This window comes from Lissotriton helveticus, chromosome 6, assembly GCF_964261635.1.
Source record: "Lissotriton helveticus chromosome 6, aLisHel1.1, whole genome shotgun sequence".
Lineage (NCBI taxonomy): Eukaryota > Metazoa > Chordata > Amphibia > Caudata > Salamandridae > Lissotriton > Lissotriton helveticus.
The window spans coordinates 1092494124-1092517320 of record NC_136067.1 but is presented as its reverse complement, the minus strand read 5'-3'; the positions used below and the strand labels follow the sequence as shown (position 1 = coordinate 1092517320).

General features: G+C 51.1%; 1 protein-coding gene across 4 annotated transcripts in view; it reads right to left on the bottom strand.

Moving 5' to 3' along the window:
* BIRC6 (baculoviral IAP repeat containing 6) overlaps nt 1-23197 on the bottom strand; it is a 2208279-nt gene that overhangs the window by 1491177 nt on the left and 693905 nt on the right. The window lies entirely within an intron of this gene.

Sequence of the window (23197 nt, the reverse complement as noted above, 5' to 3'; positions counted from 1 at the left end):
GTCATGTGAAGCGGGGCTGGCACTGCGAGTGTGAGTTTCCCATGGCTATCAGAGTAGGCGGGCGCCATGTTGGGGGAGGGGTGTGGTGGATTGATGGCCATCAGTGGGAGAATATCCTGGTGCCCGAGCGGCTTCATGTGACACAGGGCAGGGCACTGCAAGCGGGAGGCTCCCATGTCTACCGGAACAGACAGTGAGCGCCATGCTGGGTGAGGGGAATGGCGCAAGTAGGGCCATCGGTAGGAAGAAATCCAGCACCTGTGGGGAGGTGCACAGGTAAACGTCCGGCACTCTAATGTAATAGACATATCAAGAAGACATGCAAGATGCACCAACAAAAATTGTTAAAACGATTTTTTCAAATTCCACATGTGAGAGGGCAGACAAGAGACATTGGGAATCCTGTGGTCACTTGGAATGATAAGGTTGCCACAGGTCCCACATAGTATATTAAAAATATTACAAATAGCCCAAACAGTGGGAGCCATCCTATGAAGACCCCGGGAGCCGGGGGTGGGTCAAACCAGGTAAATAGGGCATGTGGCTGCATACTGTATGGAGCCAAATAGTATAGGGGGCTGCATTAAGGAGGAAGGTAGGAATTCCACTCCCCTAGAAGTGATGTCCAAAGGGAACATTACTAAGTGTATTATCTATTCACTTCGGTCCACAGGATATTTTCGGTCAGCCCCATACTATCGCAGGACAGATGGAAGATCCAGCGCTGTTCTATTTTGAAAAGGGCTTGTTTGCACAAGTGTGGATGTGCCTCTAGAATGGTCCTTTTCAGGCTATCAGGTGTGTGGCCCTTTTAGTAAAAATGTGAGTAGAGGTTAGTGTGGCACTTGTGGCATCGGATATTACTCCAATGTTCCATTATTCTGGTCTTGGCCATCCTAGTGTTCATGCCTATATAGTGTAGGTTGCAGGGGCAAGTCAAGTGTAAATGTAATTGCTCGTTTTGCAATTCGTAGATCTCTTTTGTACCCATTTAAATGTGGAGGTTAAGTGCAACTCTTATGTAGAATCTATGAGGTTGCACACTGTACATGAACCACAGGGAAAATGGCCCGTCACAGGGGGGGGGCCCCATAGTGGGCGCTGGTCTGTCAGGTTGCTTGGTCATGGTCTGGTGTGAACAAGGATATCCTTGGGGTTCCTGGTACGTTTGAACACAAACCTCTGTGGTTGAAAGGTAGGTTTACCTGTTTGAAGAAAACCCCAGTGTTTCATTATGATCTTTTTGACTCCGCTTGAGTTGGGAGTAAAGGTAGTGACACGTGTCTTTAGTGTTGGTTCTGTTTGTGTTGTGATCGATCTAATAGTGCCTACCTATTGTTATTCTGGGCTCGCTTTCTGGTGATGTTAATGTGATGTGAGGGGTAGTCTCATACCCTCAGTTTGTTAGTCAGTTGGTCAGCTTCAGTGTTATAATATTGGACAGTGCTGCAGTTTTGTCTTAGGAACTGCCCAATGGGGAGGTTCTCTCTCTGGGGGCTTGTATGCTGGACCTTCAAGCGCCCTCAGGAGCTTGAGAGACTGCTACCTCACAGCCTTTAGGTTCATGGCCCGGGTATCAATGCAGGTCTTAAAGTCGCAGTCTCGCTCGAGGCACCAAAGCAAACAAGATGGAGGTTTGTAACCAACCTTGTGCAGTGACAGGCGCTCCAGGGCTTGAAACCAACCTTCCTAGAGGAGATTCTTGCCACACCTGAACAAAAACTCATACTCAACAAAAGTGCAAAAAAGCTCAGTCCAAAATTGACTGAAGGGGTAGCTCTCTCTGGATATGCGCTGACTGGCGCTGAAAGAAAAGAACATTGTTAGACGGGGACCTGGAGGGTCGGCCGAGCACAAGGGGAGAGGCCTCCGGTGAGGGCCGTCTCCAACGAGCGTACAGACAAGTAACTTCCCCCCCACAGATGGACACCACACGAAGATCAGTTTAACACCTTTTATAGGCAATTCTTTGAGTAAGGTGGTACGATACAAGGAGATCAGGACACGATGATCCTCTCAATTCTAGTCTCTATTAGGGGAAGGGGGTAGCGGGACAGTCTTGGTACCTACAGGTACTGAGGTGAAACGGTGGTAGCTCACAATCCTCGAGCTCGGCGTTCGGACGGGTCAGACCGCGGCAGCGCCAGCAGGTCCCGAAGAGATCGTAGGTGGCAACGGGCCGCGGCAGCGCCAGCAGGTCCCAACGAAGATGGAAGTTACAACGGGCCGCGGCAGCGCCAGCAGGTCCCGAAGAGGTCGTAGGTGGCAACGGGCCGCGGCAGCGCCAGCAGGTCCCGAAGAGGTCGTAGGTGGCAACGGGCCGCGGCAGCGCCAGCAGGTCCCACGAGGATGAACGGTGCAGAAGGCCGCGGCAGCGCCAGCAGGCAGGACAATAGGTCACAAGGCAGGGCTGCGGCAGCGCCAGCAGTCCGTCAAGGATGAGTTCTTCTCGGTGTCTCTCGACTCCAGGATACAACTCCCTTCCTGCTCTGGGGCTGCCTCAGTTATAGGTCTGGCGCCCTTTGATGTCCGGACCCTCGCACGGGGAGGTCGGGAGGTCCGGGATGAGGGAGTCCAGACACCCAGCAGGGGGGTGGAGCCAGCACCCGGGGAGGCTGGGGGCGATCGGCACCTGGCGGGGGAGAGCCATCGACACTTCTTTCTCCCATTAACCTGCCAAGTGGTCCGTTCACCTCCTGGATGGATGGTGGTGCCGGGATGTCGGGGCCCGGCCAGGCCCAGGGTTGGGGTCGAGCCGAGGCCACGCGGCCGCGTGGTGCAGTGTCCAAGATGGCGGCTGGGCCGGGCAATGGGGTTGACGGGGGCCTGGGCCCGTGGCACAGAGATATCCGGGAGCAGGCGTCCCGGAGGGGGACGGGTTGCGGGTTGTTTCTGCGGGTAGCACCCGGAGAGCCGATGTCTGGGCCCTGTCATGCGGGGAGGGAGCGAGCCCTTCGTGGGGCCTGTCCAACATGCGTCCCCCCCCCAGCTGAAGGCGGGGAGAGTCACCCATCCTCTTGGGGACTCTCCTCGTCGAGGCGGAAAAAGCGGGACAGGCCGTCCGCGTTGGCGTGGTCTTGGCCAGGGCGATGCTCCACAGTGAAGTCCATTCCCTGAAGGGAGATGGACCATCGCAATAGTTTGGGGTTCTCTCCCCGCATTTGCATTAGCCATTGCAGGGGCCGATCTGTTTGTACCCGGAAGTGGGTTCCGAAGAGGTAAGGCCGGAGCTTCTTGAGGGCCCATACTACTGCGAAGGCCTCTCGCTCAATGGTGCTCCAGCGCTGTTCTCGGGGCAGGAGGCGTCTGCTGAGGAAGGCCACTGGTTGGTCGACTCCCTCGGGGTTCAGTTGGGAGAGGACGGCCCCGATGCCATGGTCTGAGGCATCCGTCTGGACGATGAACTTACGGCTGTAGTCGGGGGCCTGGAGCACAGGAGCGGTGCACATGGCGGCTTTCAGCCTCTCGAAGGCCGCTTGACAGTCGGGAGTCCAGTTGACGGTTTTTGGGTTGGTCTTGGATGTGAGTTCCGTGAGGGGCCGAACAATGCTGCCATAGTCCTTCACGAACCGCCAATAGTATCCGGTGAGCCCCAAGAAGGCTCGGACCTCGGTTTGAGTTACGGGGGGCCGCCAGGACTGGATGGCAGCGATCTTGAGCTGGAGGGGGGCCACCAGACCGCTCCCCACTTGGTGTCCGAGGTAGGTCACGGACCCCTGGCCTATTTGGCACTTGCTGGCCTTGATTGTGAGGCCGGCCTGTTGGAGGGCCTGCAGGACCCCTCGGAGGTGGCGGAGGTGGTCTGACCAGTGGCGGCTATACACCGCGAATCGTCCAGGTAGGCGGCGCTGAACTCCTCGAGGCCCGCCAATACCTGGTTCACAAGTCGTTGAAACGTGGCTGGAGCGTTTTTCATGCCGAAGGGCATCACTCTGAATTGGTAGTGTCCATCCGGGGTGGAGAAAGCGGATCGTTCTTGTGCCCTGGGGGTGAGGCCGATCTGCCAGTAGCCTGCAGTCAGGTCGAAGATGCTTAGGTAGCGGGCCGCCCCCATGCGGTCAACTAACTCGTCGGCTCGGGGGATGGGGTGAGCGTCGGTTCGGGTGACAGCTTTCAGACCCCGATAGTCGACGCAGAACCGGAGCTCGGGTGTGGTGCCCGGTGCCGCCGCTTTGGGGACCAGTACAACCGGGCTGGCCCAGGGGCTGTCCGAGGGTTCGATGACCCCGAGGGCGAGCATCTTGGAGACTTCTTCTTGGATGCAGGTGCGTACCCGATCTGGTACTCGGTACGGCCGGTGTCGGATAGGGGGACTGTCGCCGGTGTCCACGTCGTGCAGGCACCAGGGGGTGACCCCGGGTGTGAGGGAGAATAGGCGTGCAAATTGCAGCAGGAGGGCCCGACAGTCTTGGCGCTGCTCCGGGGTCAGGGCCTCGGAGAGTTGGACCCCGTCCACTGAACCATCTTTTTCCCCGGCCCCCAGTAGGTCAGGGAGGGGCTCGGAGTCCTCTTCAGCTCCACTGTCTGTGGCCATCAGCAGGCTGAGCTCCGAGCGCACGAAGTGGGGTTTGAGTCTGTTGGCGTGGAGGACCCGGAGGGGGTTCCGGGGGGATTCCATGTCGATGAGGTAAGTGACGGGGCTCTTACGCTCGATCACCTTGAAGGGCCCCGTCCACTTGTCCTGTAAGGCGCAGGGTTCGATGGGGGACATCACCCACACCTGCTGGCCAGGCTCGAATTCGATGGAGGAGGCATGTTGATCGTACCACTTCTTCATGTCCTCCTGACTGGCCTCAAGATTGGCTTTGGCGAGCTCTCTGAATCGCCGGGTCTGATTACAGAGGGTCAGGAGGTACTTGTAGACGTCTGGAGGGGTCTTCAGGGGGGCCATTTCCCACTCCTCCTTAACTAGGCTGAGAGGCCCGCGAACGGGGTGTCCGTACAGGAGTTCGAAGGGGCTGAAGCCGAGGGACTTCTGGGGGACTTCTCGGTAGGCGAAGAGGAGGCACGGTAGTAGCACGTCCCACTGGCGGCGTAGGGGTTCTTCCAGCCCCATGATCATCCCCTTGAGAGTGCGGTTGAATCGCTCGACCAGTCCGTTTCCTTGCGGGTGATAGGGGGTTGTGAATCGGTAGGTGACTCCGCACTGTTGCCATAGGGATTTCATATATTTTGAAATAAAGTTCGTGCCCCTGTCACTGACGACCTCCCTGGGGAAGCCCACTCGAGAGAAGATCCCCATTAAGGCTTGCCCTACCACTGGTGCTGTTACAGTTCGAAGGGGAACCGCCTCAGGATAGCGGGTGGCGTGGTCCACCAGGACCAGGATGAAGCGATGCCCTTGTGCTGTTCGGGGGTCCAGGGGCCCCACAATGTCTATTCCCACCCTTTCGAACGGGGTGGTCACCACGGGGAATGGTTGCAGGGGGGCCTTGAGTTTGCGGCCGCTCTTCCCGCTGGCCTGGCAGGTCGGGCAGGACCGGCAGTGGTTGGAGACGTCATTTCTCATCCTAGGCCAGTAAAAGTGAGTCACCAGGCGGTTGTATGTTTTGTCTTGCCCCAAGTGTCCAGCCAGGGGGACATAATGGGCCAGGTTCAAAAGGAAGTCTCTGAAGCGGAGGGGCACCACCAGCACTCGACTGGTCCCCAGCTCCGCTACTCTTTGTTCGCTGTACAGCAGGTCATTGTCCCAATAGATCCAGTGGGCCCCTGCGGTGTCTCCTGCGCTCTGGGCGAGCGCTTGCTGTCGCAGTCCCTCGAGGGAGGGACAGGTCTTTTGCTCTTGCCGGAATTGTTCTTGGGTGGGCCCCCCTTCCTGACGCCACTGAGCCAGGTCCGGAAGGTCTTGGGGCTGAGCGGGCTCTTCTTGGGTCTGTTCCGGGGTGTCGGTAGGGATGGAGTCTCCCTCCGGAGCGATCGGGGGAGGAGGTGCTGGCCATGCGGGTTCTTCAGATCTAGGGATGGTGTCGGCGGCCATGGACCGGGTTGTTACGCACGCCCAGCCCGGGAGGCCTAACATCCCCAGGTGCTCTCTTCTTTCAACGGCTGCCCACGGGGAACTCTCGAGATCGTTCCCCAGGAGGCAGTCCACGGGGGCATCGTCGCGGACAGTCACTTTTAGCATCCCGGACACTCCTCCCCATTCGAAGGGGACGCAGGCCATCCGACACAGGCTCTCCGAATTGTCGGCCGATCGGACGGGGCAAAGAACATTTGGCAGGATTTGTTCTGGGGTCACCAGGTGACAACGGACGGCCGTCACACTGGCCCCTGTGTCACGCAGGGCTTCGGCCTTACGCCCATTTATGTTCACCCACTGGCTGTACTTCCTGGTGTTGGCTGGTAGGGGACCCCGCGGGATCAGGTCTCTCCCCCCTAGGCAGGCCAGGGTCATGGCGGCAGGTTCCCACTCGGGCTGCTCCTGCTCGTAATCTTCAGGCTCCTCGGAGACTTGCTCTTCTCCTAGGGCGGCGGCAGCCACCTGGCAGGGCCCGGGGGTCTGGTTCTTTGGGCAGGTCGGGTCACTGGCATAGTGGCCGACTCGCTGGCATCGATGACACGTAATGTTGGCTCGGAACCCCGGGCGCATCGGGGGGTTGCCCCGGCCGGCCGGGGGCGGGGTGTAGTTCGCGGGAGCGGCCGGAACGGCGTCTCTGCCCCGGCCCGGGCCTCCTCCTCCTCCTCGGGGACGATGGTGACCTTGGTTGGGTCTGTTCTGCTCATTGGGCCCACTTCGGGCCACTCGGGTGCTCTCCCATCGGTCAGCCTCGGCGGCGAGCTGCCGTGGGTCAGTCAATTTACTGTCGAGGAGGTGCTGCCTGAGCTCGACGAAGCAGTTGTTGGAGAGGTGCTCCCACACAATGAGGTTGAAGAGCTGTTCGTAGGTGGTTACGTTGCTACCCTTGATCCATCCCTCGAAAGCTCGGCTGAAATAGTTCACATATTCTATCCAGGTTGTACCCGGGATGCGGGTGCAGTTGCGGAACCTCTGGCGGTACATCTCGGACGTCAGCCCATATCGACTGAGGAGGGCGGCCTTCATGTGGTCATAGGACGTCATTTGATGGTCCGGAAGCTGCAGCAGGGCATCACGGCCTTCATTGACGAATCTCCCCCATAGACCGGCCCCCCAGTCACTTCGAGCGATCCGGTGGGCAGTCATGGCGATCTCGTAGGCCTTGAACCACTGCTGTATGTCGTCGTTCCGGACAATATTCCCGGACCACATCTTTGGGGATGTGGACCTTCTGTTCGGTAGTACCTGGGGGGCGCGGTTGCTCGGGCACCCCTAGGTCTTTGTTCTGCTTGCGCATCTCTATCTCCGCTAGCTTGCACTCGTGTTCGTACGTCAGTCTTTTTTCTTCGAGTTCTCTCTGTCTCTGCTTCTCCTCTCGCTCTTCTTGGAGCCGTAAGTGTTCTAAGTTCATCTTTTGTTCTGCCAGTTTCAATTCTCCGTCTAATTTGAGCCGTGCCAGCTCTAACTCGTGAAGTCTATTTTTCTCTCGTTCTCGGATCTCTTCCCGGGAGAGATCCGTTCTCCTTTCTTCTGTCAGGGTGGTGTTTGTTTCCGGGGCTTCGAGGTCCCGGGGTCCGGCGGTATTTGTCTCTGCCCAGGATTCTAGGGCGTGTTTGAAGTCCTCTTTCATGCTCAGACCGGTGGTAGCAATGCCTAGTTCTATGCAAAATTGTTTTAGCTCTCGGTGGTTGTACTCTTCCAGTTTTTCCATCTGGAATTTCTCTGCAGATCCGCTCTCTCTGGTCGTCATTGTGGATTAGTCGTAGGGTGAGTTACTCTCTGTACGGTACGCGTTGGTTCGGATCGCGCCGCTGGCCACCAATGTTAGACGGGGACCTGGAGGGTCGGCCGAGCACAAGGGGAGAGGCCTCCGGTGAGGGCCGTCTCCAGCGAGCGTACAGACAAGTAACTTCCCCCCCACAGATGGACACCACACGAATATCAGTTTAACACCTTTTATAGGCAATTCTTTGAGTAAGGTGGTACGATACAAGGAGATCAGGACACGATGATCCTCTCAATTCTAGTCTCTATTAGGGGAAGGGGGTAGCGGGACAGTCTTGGTACCTACAGGTACTGAGGTGAAACGGTGGTAGCTCACAATCCTCGAGCTCGGCGTTCGGACGGGTCAGACCGCGGCAGCGCCAGCAGGTCCCGAAGAGATCATAGGTGGCAACGGGCCGCGGCAGCGCCAGCAGGTCCCAACGAAGATGGAAGTTACAACGGGCCGCGGCAGCGCCAGCAGGTCCCGAAGAGGTCGTAGGTGGTAACGGGCCGCGGCAGCAGGTCCCGAAGAGGTCGTAGGTGGCAACGGGCCGCGGCAGCGCCAGCAGGTCCCAACGAGGATGACGGTTACAACGGGCCGCGGCAGCGCCAGCAGGTCCCACGAGGATGAACGGTGCAGAAGGCCGCGGCAGCGCCAGCAGGCAGGACAATAGGTCACAAGGCAGGGCTGCGGCAGCGCCAGCAGTCCGTCAAGGATGAGTTCTTCTCGGTGTCTCTCGACTCCAGGATACAACTCCCTTCCTGCTCTGGGGCTGCCTCAGTTATAGGTCTGGCGCCCTTTGATGTCCGGACCCTCGCACGGGGAGGTCGGGAGGTCCGGGATGAGGGAGTCCAGACACCCAGCAGGGGGGTGGAGCCAGCACCCGGGGAGGCTGGGGGCGATCGGCACCTGGCGGGGGAGAGCCATCGACACTTCTTTCTCCCATTAACCTGCCAAGTGGTCCGTTCACCTCCTGGATGGATGGTGGTGCCGGGATGTCGGGGCCCGGCCAGGCCCAGGGTTGGGGTCGAGCCGAGGCCACGCGGCCGCGTGGTGCAGTGTCCAAGATGGCGGCTGGGCTGGGCAATGGGGTTGACGGGGGCCTGGGCCCGTGGCACAGAGATATCCGGGAGCAGGCGTCCCGGAGGGGGACGGGTTGCGGGTTGTTTCTGCGGGTAGCACCCGGAGAGCCGATGTCTGGGCCCTGTCATGCGGGGAGGGAGCAAGCCCTTCGTGGGGCCTGTCCAACAAACATCATAAGTATGCTGGGGTGGTGCCCAAAAAGACACACCCGTGCAAAACAGATTTACACCACCTACCAGCGTGCAAGGGTACTACTCACGTAAAAAGTTCTGGAACCAGTCTGACGCTTGGGGATACTTCTAGGGTAAGGAATCTGCAGCTAGAAATCTCTACCAGATATTAAAAACAATGCAAATATTTATCAAACTGAGAGAATGTAATGCCCTGAAAGATATATTTTCCTGACTAGAAACTCCCTTATGCCTGAGCTGAGAGATTAAGGCATCAATAGCATATCCTGAATGAGTTAGCTACAGTGGCAAAAGGTCAAGCATGGCCTGGTTGCTATAAACTAGTATAGAAATGGATTACACAGGGAAGGAAAAAGAAACTGATATAGAGATTAAAAATATCTATCCAAGAGGTATGCAGTCCTTCTGGTGGCCAATGAGGGAGAATGTGCAACGGGCACTGTTGGACTTGGACCTTTTTGCAAGGTCACCCCTGAACTTTTTTTTTGCCTTCCTCCTGTGCTTTTTCTGACCTGTTTTTGTTTTTTTAGGACTCTGGGGACTTTACCACTACTGATCAGTGCTAAAGTGCATATGCTCTCTGTGTTAATTATTGTTATGGATTAGTGATTGGTATGTTTGCCTTACTAGTGAAGTCCCTAGTAAAGTGCACTATGTGTGCCAGGGCTGGTAATGCAAATGCTACTAGTGGGCCTCCCTTCTCCCGTCTCACCGCCCCCACACGTCACCCACCAACTCGCACCGCGCTACCCTACCCCCTCCCAAGTGACCACGTCACGTTCTCTTCCCGGAAGCAGCCGTGGCTTCTTCTAGACCGGCCTTCTTCGCCTTCTGGTACTCTGCACACAGACGTGGCGAGACCATGCCGCTCCCCGCTGATTGACTCAGTAAGAGGTAAGTTCTAGTTCCCTACCCTCCGCACCGGAGCACTTTCTTAGGTTCCTGCCTCTTTTTTTATTCCAGGTTCCTTTAATACAGGCACCGTCGACCGCACCTCCCGTGGCCTCCAACATCTGACTAATCGCAGCTTTCCGCTGCTCCACTCAACGTATGGTAAGCCCCCCTACCGGCCACAACACCGCATTTAGTTAATTGTTGTCCGTAGCGGAGCCCATTCTGAGCTCCCCGCCTCCGTTTAATGTGTTTCAGGTTCCTTTAATCCAGGTGCCTCCAACCGAACCTTCATAGGTCTTGTGCACGGGTCAATTCACCCCACTCCGATTACAGGCACCCACCTCGAGATACTACTCCACAGCCAGGTAACCTCGTAGGCGCTCCCTTGCATTACCGATCGTCTCCCTACATAGACCTTCTACTTGTTCCAGTTTTCACACAGGTTCTCCCCAGACGTGATTCACCACACTCTTGTTGAGCCGTTCTGACCCTTACAGCTCTTCTCAGGTAATCCATTTCACCTCTCCCCGCCGACTCCAGATATTGCCACTCAACCTCACCGATCTCTGCCCTTCCTCAGCCCGACTCTGCTTGTTGGCTCCCTCACCCCACAGGTGCTCCCTAGACGAGAGTAGCACAGCTCTTCCTGAGCTGCCCTGCACCCCACGGTTTTCACTGTGCCCCCCGTGCTAATCCAGACGCCACATGCCTATTGACCTCCTTAGGCCCAGTCTGGTTTCTCCAACGACCATTGGGGCATGCATCGCATTTCGACCTCCCCTTTCCACAGCCCACGCCCTGCCACCACCCTGCATTCTCCCCTTGCACCAGAGCCCCTACACCTTGTTCCCCACTCCTATCAACCCACCCCTTGTACCCACCTACTCACCCATTCTCCTTACCTACTCATCCAGAGTCACATAGTCACATAGCCCCATGCACCTTTTTACTACCCACTCACCTACATAGCCTCTCATTTTCTTCCTCTGGTCAACGCACCCCTTGTAGCCCACATCACCGCTGGTCCCTCGCTTACGCGCCTGCCTTCCTCCCTCCCTTCCCCCTACCCTTCCCCTCTTCCTTTCCTTCTTGTACAGCACTGTTTTCAAATTACAACCAGGTCCTAAAGATGATCCTGACGAAAGAGGATCGAAACGCTGTCGACCGTTCAGCGCAATAAAGGTGCAGTCCCCATTGTGGCTAGATCCAAATGACTTCAATTTTACCAAAATTTTCGCTTTGTAATTTATTTTCAAGCCACAATTATCATTTGTTTCACTGTATATATTCAAGCACTTTGACACCATGTGGCGTTCCTGCTGATCACAATTGTCACTTGCGTCGCCACTCCCTGTGTCACCTTCACATGTTTAGCACCGAGTCCAATTCGGGCTGTTTTGTTATTTATTGACGTACAGTGCTGTTACAACTGTATATCCCATGTTTTCTCTTTCCTTTAATTATACGATGCCATGAGCATGTTTCAAAAAACATTTGAGTCTCCTTGTTTCTGTGCGCATAATACTTTCAGTATACTTATTCAAATTGCCTTTTAAATAACACCAGTTGAGATATTGTTGTTTATTTTCATGTACCTACCCTAATCTCAACGCGGCTTAAGGGTTACACTCCTGTAGTCTTGTACAACACTAGTGGGCCTGCAGAATTGTGCCACCCACACCAGTAGCGTTAAAGAGAGAACTCTGGCCTACCACTGCAGTGCCTGCGCGCAGTTTGTTAAACTGCCATGTTGCCCTGACAAATGCACCCACTTGCCAGGCCTTACTCTTCCCTTTCTATGCACATTTGACATCCCTATGGTAGGTCCAAGGTACCCCCTGGGCAGGGTGCAGTACATGTGAAAGGTAGGACATGTCCTAAAGTGTGTACCATGTCCTGACAGTGAAATACTCTCCATTTCGTTTTTCACTGTTGAAAGGCCACCTTGCCCATAGGACAGAATGGGGAGGCTGTGTAATATGTTTTCCAGCCTATCTTCCCAAAGGCTTAAGATGGAGAGGTGAAAGTTAGTGTACCTGAACTCACAATGTAATAACACATCTTTTTGTTAAGGTGGTTTTTGCATTGTGTGTTTGGAAATCACTCTTTTAGAAGTGGCTGCGTTTTTGTGTTCTAACAATTCTGATTGTCTCTGCCTGGTTGTGGATTGACTGTCTGGATTTGAAAGTGATAGGATCTGGGGAACGTCTTGACCCAGGGGAGGAGGTGAGACAGCAACAGGCTGACCTGCATCTGGAGTATAGGGGGAGGAGTAGCCCCTAGAGGTGAAGAGGCCTGGGTTGTTGCCATAAAACAATGTTCCCATCTCCTGCTGAGTGATTGAGAATCCAGACCCCCACTAATCAAAGGAAGAAGGTGTCACTGGCATAGGGGCACCCAGAACTAGTTCGAACAGGGGTCTGTGCCCCCCCTGAACACAAAGACTTCAAAGACATTTAGGGGTATAACTATGAGAGCTGAAGCCCCTGAACTTTGGAAGGGAGAAATGGATTTCTCAAGACTGAAAAGGATTGAACCTACTTCGTGGTCAAGAGGAACCTCTGCCAAGGAAGAAACAGCTGAAGAGACTGAAGGAAGACTGACCTTTGCTGTGCGTTCTGGGGCTGGCCTGCGGCTTGCTGCTTTAACCAAGGGGAGGCTAAAGGGACTTTGCTGTGTGCTGTGCCCCCCTGCTTGTAAGGACTTTGCTGTGTGCTGTGTCCGGAAGTAACTTATCCCCAAGGGCCCGAGGTGAGCTGGCTGCCTGTTGCGGAAACTTAGGAACACAAAAGTTTCCAGGAGAGTCTCAGCGACGCTGAATGCATGTGCTTTTTGCAACTTGAGACCCTCGTAAGAATTGCCCTGTGATCGTGGGCAACTGGAGTCCAAGCGAGTCTCAGCGACACTGTGTGCATATGCTTTTTGCAGCCTGCGCCCTTCGTGAGGATTGTCCTGTGATCATGTGCACCAGAGTCTCAGCGACGCTTTGTGCGTGTGCTTTGTGCAGCCTGAGACCTTCGTGAGGATTGCCCTGTTATCGTGCACACCCAGAGTCTAAGTGAGTCTCAGCAACACTGTGTTCGTGTGCATTGTGCAGCCTAAGACCTTCATTAGGATTGCCCGGTTATCGTGCACCAGGAGTCCAAGTGAGTCTCAGCAACGATGTGGGCGTGTGCTTTGTGCAGCTTGAGACCTTCGTGAGGATCGTTCTCTTATTGTGCGCACCCAGAACTCAAGCAAGACTCAGCGACGCTGGGAGCCTGTGCTTCGTGCAGCCCAAGACGTTTGGTAGGATTGCCCTGTGACCGTGCACCCCCGGAGCTCGAATGAGTCCCAACAATGCTGTGTGCGTGTGCCTGTTGCAGCATGAGATCTTCGTCATTGCCATCGACCCTGCATCCCCAGAGGAGCTGTGCCGCCGGTCCGAGCGTACCTTTTGCCAAGGAGGGACCTCGAACCATCTTCGTCGTTTGGGTGGGTGGGGGCAGAGTTCCACTGCCCAATTCTACAAAGTCGCATCGGAGGCCCACATCGCGAGGAGAGGAGAGCGAGGTCGCACACCCCAAGTAACGCTCATCGAGCGTGATTGTGTCGCCGCCTGGGGCGGGGTGCGGGCTCGGAGAGAAACGCTCTCGGCCTTTCGCATTCTCGCAGCACAAGCCTCTGCTCAAGCTCACATCGCGGCCCGTACTTGCCGAGGAGTGGCAATACCGGGGCCAGAGAGTGGAGCTACACTTTGTGTTACACCATACCCGTGTTGGGGGCATATTTTGGCAGTAGCTGACCACGAGTCAGCAGGAGTGGCCGGAGACGGTCCCGAGCACCGGGATCGGTGCTGGAGTACATTATGTTGGCAATACGAACTACCTGAGTGTTGCATTACGCATTACATCATTTTGGTATTACGAACTGCCTGATTTGTGCATCACGCATTGCATTATTTCTGCACAAGAAACTGCCCGATTGTTGCATTACGCATTGCATTATTTCTGCATAACGAACTACCCGATTGTTGCATTACGCATTGCATTATTTTGCATAACAACCTACCTGATTGTTCCACTACGAATTGCATTATTTTGGCATTAGGAACTGCCTGATTGTTGAAAAACGAACTGCATTAGGTGTACATTGCGAAGTGCCTGAATCTTGCATTACCAATTGCATAGCATTGCATTAGGACTGCACTGGATCATCTAGAATTGCTCATTAATTCTGCAAGACCCCACAAGGGCTTGCTGACCTAATAACCGGCCAGGTGAAATATTACAAATGCGCATATGTTGGATTTTTATTGTGTGGTCTCATCGTATATCTTTTTATATAAACATATACTTGTTTTGTTTTAGGAAACTTGTGTGGAGTCCATTAGTGGTGTCATCACTGGGTTACTGAGAGCAGGGTTGCAAATACTTTACACATTTACCTTGGAGATAAGCCTGGCTGCTTGTGCCAAGCTACCGAGAGGGTGAGCAGGGATTATCTGTGAAGGTGTCCTTCCTTCTTTCCATGACTTAGAAGCAAGGGTCCCTATTTGGTCTAAGGTACCTAGCTCAGCAAACTAGAGACCCCCAGTTCTAACAGGCACTGAGTGGGAGGTAGAATGAGGACTCCTCTTGGAAGATGTGTGGTTTTATTTCTAGCCTACCTTTACATAAAGAGCTTAGAACTACATTTAAAAAAAGCAATACTACTATTGTCGTTTTCAGCTATATTTCTCCACGGACATGATCTAAATAAATAAGTCTCTAACAGGTTCTTCTAGATGTTCCATGACTCAAGCTTCTCTTACTCCTAGGACTGCTACTTGTGGAGCTCTTTCAGCTTATTGAGGTTAGTTATGCTGCAAGCTAAACCTGGTCATCAATAGGAACTTAGAGGTAAGCCTTCCTCAGATTCATTTTTGCTTAGAAAATAGTATCTTACTAATAGTGACGCCTTTCTCATCTTTTATTACATTCTTGCGACTAGGATGCAAATAATGAGAAACTGAATCTCACATAAGCCATCTCTTTCCCTATGGAAGAAAGAGGTTGTCAGTCCGATTCAATTTGATCATCAAATCGTGGAAGGGCCCAGGTATGAAGTGAAAATATGTTAATGTTGATGTTGTGGGATTTTGGGGACCAATTTTGTGAATGCTTAGGGCTATTAACAAGCAGTATAATTGGAGTTGAAATAGTCGTGTTTAACTAAGATCTCCATTCTGTTCCAAGGCAGCTAGTGCATATAACATGAATGAAAGTATTCTATTTCTACTCTAAAAGACAACTCCCCATGATTGAAAATGTTCTAGTTCAAGATTGGATCACCTCGGTTGACAAATTGGCCCCGGCTAGTAAAGCTGGTTGCCTGAATGCTAAATGTCAGGTATGAGGGTATTATAACAAGCATTTGCAATGCAATAGGTCTCACATTCATGCAAGTTTGAGCTATTGTCATTGTAAATGACAATGCCTTTTATTTATGTTTTGGGTTTTAAAACAAATAAAAAGCATCGTCACTTACAATACTAATAGCTTAAGCTCTCACACATGCGAGACCTATTGCATTGCAATGAAGGGCCTTCCCGAACTCATGTTAGTTTGAAAATATAAGAGGACGAGACCGGCCTGCGACATCCTAGTAATAAATAGTGCAGTGAAGAAGATGTGTAAGTGTTGTAAATTACACAGACACAAAGTGTGAAGTGAGAGTTACATACAATCCGAGCTATAAAACCTAACCAAGCGCTCCAACACCTTTCGCTCTCTGATTACACTGTCACGGCTCAGAAGGAAGAGCGGGGAGAGGGGGCAAAGTTCCTGCCCTTTCCGTGATTTGAGTGTGCAATGTGGCATTGCGTAATGTCATTGCTATCTTTGGCCTAATAAAAAACACTAAAAGAAATAATTCCCTTGACTAGATATCACATACAAATTAGTTCTATATGTCCAACATTGAACATGTTTGTTACAAATTGTATTTATTAAAAAGATTAAAGTTTCTGTTCACAATCTATTCATCAAAATATCAAATTACATAAACATTAGCACATAGTACATATTAAAATCATTACTTTCTCCTTTCGAGACACATACAGTGTCACGAATATGAAGGCAGCATTTACGAAATACAATGACACAAGCCAATGAGAAATATGGGAGGGGAGGGTGCTGCTTCTCTCCCATACTCTACTACAGCAGTCTCGCAGAGCGAGCAGTGCATGCGCGCTGCCGCTAGGCTCGACCTAAAAAAAGAAACAGATGGAATGCGTAATGGATTACATTATGTAATTCAACAGTAGTTGTTTCAGCCCACCAAGCTGTCACACCATTTGGGAAAAGGTGAGACTTCAATAATTTACTTGCTACCCTCTATGATGGAAATAAATCATAAAGAGCACGAGTGCCATGCTCATGTATTAGGAAAGTAAAATCTACAGTAATCCAGAGACCTTTTATATGTTTTGGAACCAACTATATAGCACCCAAGAAAACGCCTTTCTCTCATAACAGCTCTGAAAAGTTCTAAAAATTAGGATATAGGCATAATTAGAGGAACAATTAGCACAATGCCCTTTATTTTGAATCATCATTGATGGCACTGAAAAGTTCTCTGCATGGTGACGGATGTGCACTCCTGCCCAGAGTACCACAGCTGTATAGTGATCTGGATCCCTGGTACTGAGTTTTTAGAAATGAGCAAACCCAGATTATGCATGGGCACCATCACCTAGGCCTGTCCCACTGTAATGTTGTCTGCGTAGACCAGAAGAAGCGCACCCAGTGCTACCCTCCTGAATGCAGAGGCCTCCTGCCCTCACTTGGAGTTAAAAGAGACAAGCACAATGGTGGTGGCAACCTGTATTGAGATAAATAGAATCAGTTTTATAAACAGGCCTTTTTACCTGCATCACTGGAGCGGGGACTACTGACTCACTCGCATCAAGTTCTGTGACTGGGCACTTAGCAAGGTAAGTTATAGTGTGCACAGAGTCCTGTGTATCCCCAGAGGTATAATAGAGGCTAAATTAGATAACCACTAATAGCTCTATTGGTGGTAGTGTGGTTGAGCAGTTCAGCTTATCAGTGTGTATTAAGCATTGATTGTATTCAACCAGACAAACAAATGATGGCACACACACAGAGACTGAACCTAGACCAACGAGGGAAATATAGAAATGGTATACTTATGTTTTATTTATTTCTAGAACTAAGCAGAACTTGGCACAGGTAGGTGAACTATACTTTCAGATGCAAGGCTGTACACCGAAATGCACCTGTAGATGAAATTAGTATTGTTAAAGGTTTGTATTTTCTTTAAAAACAGTTCAGAATGCTTTGAAATTACGTTGGATTACTTTTGCATTATTTTTCCATTACATTGACTACTAGGGGGTGATAAGCCTAGATATCACATTTTGGGCCCTACAATAGAGGGGTAAGGAAAACAACTTATTTTTGAAAGAACAGTTACTTTTGTTCCATACAAAAAGCAGGTCGACATTTAGAACATTTTCAGATGAAAAACTACAACATGGGTTCCTATGGAGAAAAAGAATGTTATTGGTTTGCAGTTAAGCAAACAACTTACACAGCTGGGGGTTTGGGGTTAGAACCATGGTTCAAGGAGGCACTCTAGTTGCACCACCTGCTACACTAGGGTGGCCAGGTGCTAAGTGCAGAGGCCCAATGTTAGCGAATGGGGCTAGGGGACCTTTGGTTGGGGGCTGCTCATGAGCAGGCCACTTGGCTGTTGGAGCAAAGCTCCTGGGGTTAAGATCAGCACTGCAGGGGTCGACAATCAGCGTAGGAGTTGCACCACCAGTGGCACGGATATGGCCGGATGCAGGGTGATAGGGAGACATCTCCTGTTTGGAATAAATGCTGCAGGTTCGGTAAGAGGCATCCTGAGGGAGACCACAGGGAAGAGAGGTAAGGTGGATTGTTGGAGGATGTTTCGGCCACCAAGTACATGTGGCATCCGGTACAGGGGTGTCTTTAGGCGTCCGGTTTTCTTACCAGCTCCGGTCGCAGTCGGAGTGGACCGCAAGTGTTGGGTAGAAGATCGATGCAGATCTGGGGTCAAAGGATCCCAGGTCAGGATCACTGGGGAGACTGCCTTGTGGTGTTGGGCCACTCGAACTCAGGCTATGAGAATCAGGTGCAGAACCGCTGAGCCGTCTGGATCCAGGGTCTAAGTTGGAGTCTTTAGTTTAGCGAATCCAGTGCTCACAGGAGACAGAGCCTTTTTGGTGAAGGCAGTTCAGGTCCACTGGGTCTTGGATGGCTGCTGGACACATCAGGATTTCGCTGGGTGCAGGTTCGAGCCGGGACAGGCCGGTAGTGCTGGGGCCAATAAAGTTGGTGTCCTCTTCTTCCATGTTCAGCACAGCTCTTTGGTCCTTCTTTCTTCTTCTTGAATCTGAGGAGGCAAGGTTCAGGGTCGCAACTAAATACTACATTTAGGGGTGTTACAGAGTGTGCAGGTTGGAACCAATGGGTCCCTTCCTTGGGGTGAGGAGACCCCCTATTATGCCACCATTCAGGAGGGGGGCATGAGCCTCTCTCTAATTGGCTGTGTCCACTCATCGTTAAGGGCTGAAGGGGATGGAGTTGTGGGCTTCACCTTGCCTCCCCCACCCGAGTGGTGAGATTGGCAAAGACGGACACACCTCTCCTCCTAAATTGGTTTTCCAGCTAATTCTCCCGCCTAAAATGGGGGGTCAGAACTGGTGAGAGCCAGTTGCTGGGGGCAGCAAAAGGCAGGGTCAGCTAACAAAAACGGCAGTACTTTGAAGCTTCCCCATCGTGGAAAAAGTCCATCCTGGGTGAGGAGGTATAACACCTCTAACCAGGATGGGATTTGTTTCTGGAGCAGAGGCCCTCTATCCAGGGGCCCAGAAAGCTGTCTGGTGGTGGCAAATGGCTGGTAGCTATTCAGGAACCACACCAGGGCTGTTCGTGTTTTAGGGGCATCACTAAGATGCCCGCTGAGTGCATTTTACATTAAAACCCACACTGGCATAAGTGTGGGTTTAATGTGCTGAGAAGTTTGCTACCAACCTTCCCAGGTTTCAATAAAGACATTATGGAGCAGTGGAGTTCGTATATACCAACTGCCAGACCATATACTCTTTAAGGCTTTACTGCACTTAAAATGTCTAAGAATGGATTTAGAAACTGAAGGAGGACAGTGCTTATGAGACTGTACACTCACCTGTGGTCTAGTGCACCATGCTAGAGGAGTGACTTACCTAGGCCAAAGGCAGTTGGTTGCAGACATGGCACACAGGGATGTGTGCAGTGCCAACTTTTCACTTTGTTCTGAACCAAACCACGCTTGGCAGTGTGTGGGTGTAAAGACGCAGGGTAACAAAGGGTGGCACAATAGGTGCTGCAGCCCTTAGATGCCTTCCCTGGTTATAGTGCCCTTGGTACTCGTGGTACCTATTACAAGGGGTTTACCTGTGGCCAGAGATGTGCCAATTGTGGCTACAAAGGTACAGTTTTGGGAAAGAACACAGGTCCTGGGAAACTGATTTGGTGGAGACCCCAGGGACATCAAGTCAAAGTGCATCAAATGTCATACAAAAGTGGGGGGTAAACATGCAAAAAGGGGCACTTTCCTACACCCCAACAGGAATTTCAAAAGCCAGACACTGAACCAACAATGTTACTAGGTCTAGACTGTAACGGTGGGAGCATGAACTCCATACTTTGTTGACCAGTATTATCTTAGGAGAGGGAAGATAAGCAAGACACTAACATTTTTAATTTACTAACGGTTCAATTAATTAAAATCATTAGAGTAAAAGAAGCAAACTTAGTTAAAACCAACCCCCCTCCCCCAACCCCAGGTCCCTCCCCTCCCCTTTAATGTCTTTAGCCTTCTGATTGGCCCTTAGCATATTTGTGCAAGTTCTCCATGTTAGATAATACAAATAAATACTGGAACTTTTTCAAATCTGGTTTGGAAGTGGGCCTTTGAGTGAGGGAGGAGGACCCCCCTTAATGCCTGACAGGGACCACACTGCATCCTTCAGCGTGTTGTTTAATGTGGCATCCCACTGGCGAGTGACTGTCCAAGGTCTGTCACAGAAGCGACATTACCATCTAACGCCATCTTTCTGCCGTTCCTGATTAGATGCGTGAATTTCCCAAGTCTTGCAAGGTTTATTGTCTTTGATTTGGTGAAGCATAAAGCAGAGGCCGCTCTACAGGACCTTACCCCATTAGCTATAAATATCAGGCAGAGAATGCGGCAACGTTTGTTGTTCAGTTTAGGGCAACAGCACAGGAGGTGCAGTCAAGATTCCTTGGTAAAGGAACATAGCCTACACTCTATGTTATCCCCCTTGCGTGCCCCGGCTGGGTTGAAATCAGTGATGCTTAGCGAGATAAGTCTTGTGTAGAGTATTTTCCTGCGGACTTGTAACGTCAAGGCCTCACTTAGATAGGGTTGGGATTTTCGCGTAATATAGGATTTGTCGAAAGTCTCTAAAATCGAGCTAGGGAAGAGGGCATCGATATTTTGAGCAAAGGATGTTTCCGGAACTTGTTTGTTCACTGCTTTCTTCCAGGCGGAAAAGGGGAATTTCTGCTAGTTGAAAGCTTATTGCCTCAATCCTCAATGTGTTTATGCCTTGACCAAGGCAGACGTGCCAGCCTGAACCTGTCTCCTCAAAAACAGACCTCAGCTGGCATCTGAGTGAGTCCACTGGAGCCCTCAAGGTGCTACGGTATAGCTTTATCAAGTCCCCCTGGCATATCAAGTCCGGCCTCCCGAGGCAGAGCTTCAGTTTCAGTTTCAGTTTTGAATTTCGGGCTGATCGCGGAATGAGCACCACTGATTTGTATGCTTTCGCTTGGGTTATATTCAGGAACCTCTCCAGCGATCCAGGGAAAGCCAAATGCTCATAGCTGATGGCTGACAGCAATTTTGCTTTTAGAACAGTCAATATCAGCTCAGCTGATGGACTTAGCAGATGGTAGCTCAGTTGTTTTAACTAGTGAATGACGCTGTTGGCCTTAGAGTTCAGATGTTTTCAATGAGTTTTTGGGTTGGCCCTTTCTGAGAGTCAGACCCCAAGGTAATTATAAGCTGTTACTGTGCCAATTTGCACATCACACAGAAGCCATTTGCCTTGCCTTTTGAGATGATGATTCCCGAAAACCACTACCTTTGTCTTCCCCTGATTAACCGCCAGGTAGTTGGCCTTGTTGAAGTGATCCAGCGCATGCAGGGCTCTCTGGAGGCCCACTCTAGTGTTATTCATTATTACTGTATCATCAGCATATTGCATTACGGGCAGCCTTGCACTTCTCAACCTTGGTGATACTAGGCTGGTGCCTTGCAGAGCAGCTCCCAGGTCTGCTGTTTAAAGGTTAAACAGGAGAGGCACCAACACACAGCCCTGTTTGAGCCAGTTGTTTGTAAGAAGTCTTGAGGTCACTGTGGTGGCACTTGTTTTGACCCGGACCCAGGTATCTTCGTGTAGCGATATCATTGCATTTATTAGTTTAGGTGGAATACCCCAGCTGTTTAGTTTCCACCATAGCCTTTGGGGGTCCACTTTATCAAAAGCTGTACTATAATCGATGAAGCAGCAAAACAGTGGTAGACTCTTCTTCATCGACTGCAATGATAAATAAGCAAGCACTATGATGTTGTCCAAGGTTAAAGACTGTGACCTGAAGCCTCACTGATAAAAGGGAATGTGCCCATGCCTCCAAGTTCTTCAGGAGAAGTCAAGCATAAGCCTTTGCTTCGAGGTCGAGACGGGCGACAAGCCTAATTTGATGGCTTAGAGCGGTCGTCTTTCTGGAAAATAGGGACAGGCATGGAACCCCTCCATGGATCAGGCATCCTTGCAGTAGCAAAGCAATGGTTAAAAAGCGGGGTTAAAATTGTTGCCCAGTAATCCAGTGCGGTTTTAAATACTGGTGCTGGTAAGCCATTTGGCCCTGGTGCTCCATTAAACCTCATTTTTACAATGGTCCTAATAACTGCATCAGTTTTTATTGGTGAACCAAAAGACCTGCAGTGCCCCTCTTCCCGGCCGTACAGTTTTGTGGTACCTTTGTCAAGAGGGCCAGACAAGAGCTGTTGTTTTGCATTGCTTGAAGAGCATTAATTTACGGGAATCGGCCATTGCTTGATGCACCAGTGCTGATGGCGAACATTCCCCAGATTTCGTTGGAGATCCCCTACGATATTTAACCAATCCTTTACTGATAATGCATGAATTGTTGGAGCTTTGCCTTCCTGCTTCAATTCCAGCCATGCTCGTATCTTCTCTCCGATGTTTGCAGGCCATTTTATCCTATGGAGCACCTTATAGTTTCTTCCCCTCTCGTCTCTCCTATTGGATAAAAAGTGCCTGCTATCGGAACTTTGAGCTGAATAACTGCTCTCGGGGGCTGTTATCGCTTTCGGCCCCGTCTTCAACTTTGAAATCTGTCAGGCTGGCAGCGATGGTTTCACTGACCAAAATGTAATTGATTGTTAAGACATTCCAGAAGGTTGGTTTTGGGTGCCAGGATGTAGAGCATGCTTCCTTTAATGTGACAGTTGTGCACAACTTGTGATTATTAAAGTGATTGAGAAGGGGTCTTGCCCGGCCCCTACACCTGGGAGTGGTTTTTGTTTTATCTAAATCCCTCAAATTGAAATCCCCTGCTATAATCACCTGATGGGATTTATATTTGGCCACTGAAGAAGGAGGAGGAATTTCCGCTCCCCCAACATATTACTACTTCCTGGATGCTTGCTTGTTTATGGGGCAAGAGGAACCTTTCTATTGCCAAAATAAGACATATTGACCAATTGACAGAGTCTTCGGTGGTACTAGGATTTACTCCACCATGCTTATGTTTCAGATGAAATCTATATTTTTGTTGGTGAATTAATAATTTTTCTTTCACAGTCTGTCTAGCTTTGAAGGTTTTGGATATCTGGTGTGCCAGAGAAAAGGAAATTGCGCTTGAATTTGCCACAGTGATTGCAACCCTTCATCAGTAGATGCATTAAGGGTGCATTCATTAACAGGAGTTACAGTTTTGTTGCACTGAGGAGAAAAATTTAAAGGTCAACCAAGCATGTTTGCACATATAATCGAATATATTAATGACACTTGCCGCAGTGCCTTTCAAGGTATTATAAATCAACTGCAAATCGGAGACTTCTTTCCATTCGGACAGTCAAAATAATAATGCTTATGGAAATTAAAGAGCATACTTGTTCATAACTGCAGATGCACTCATT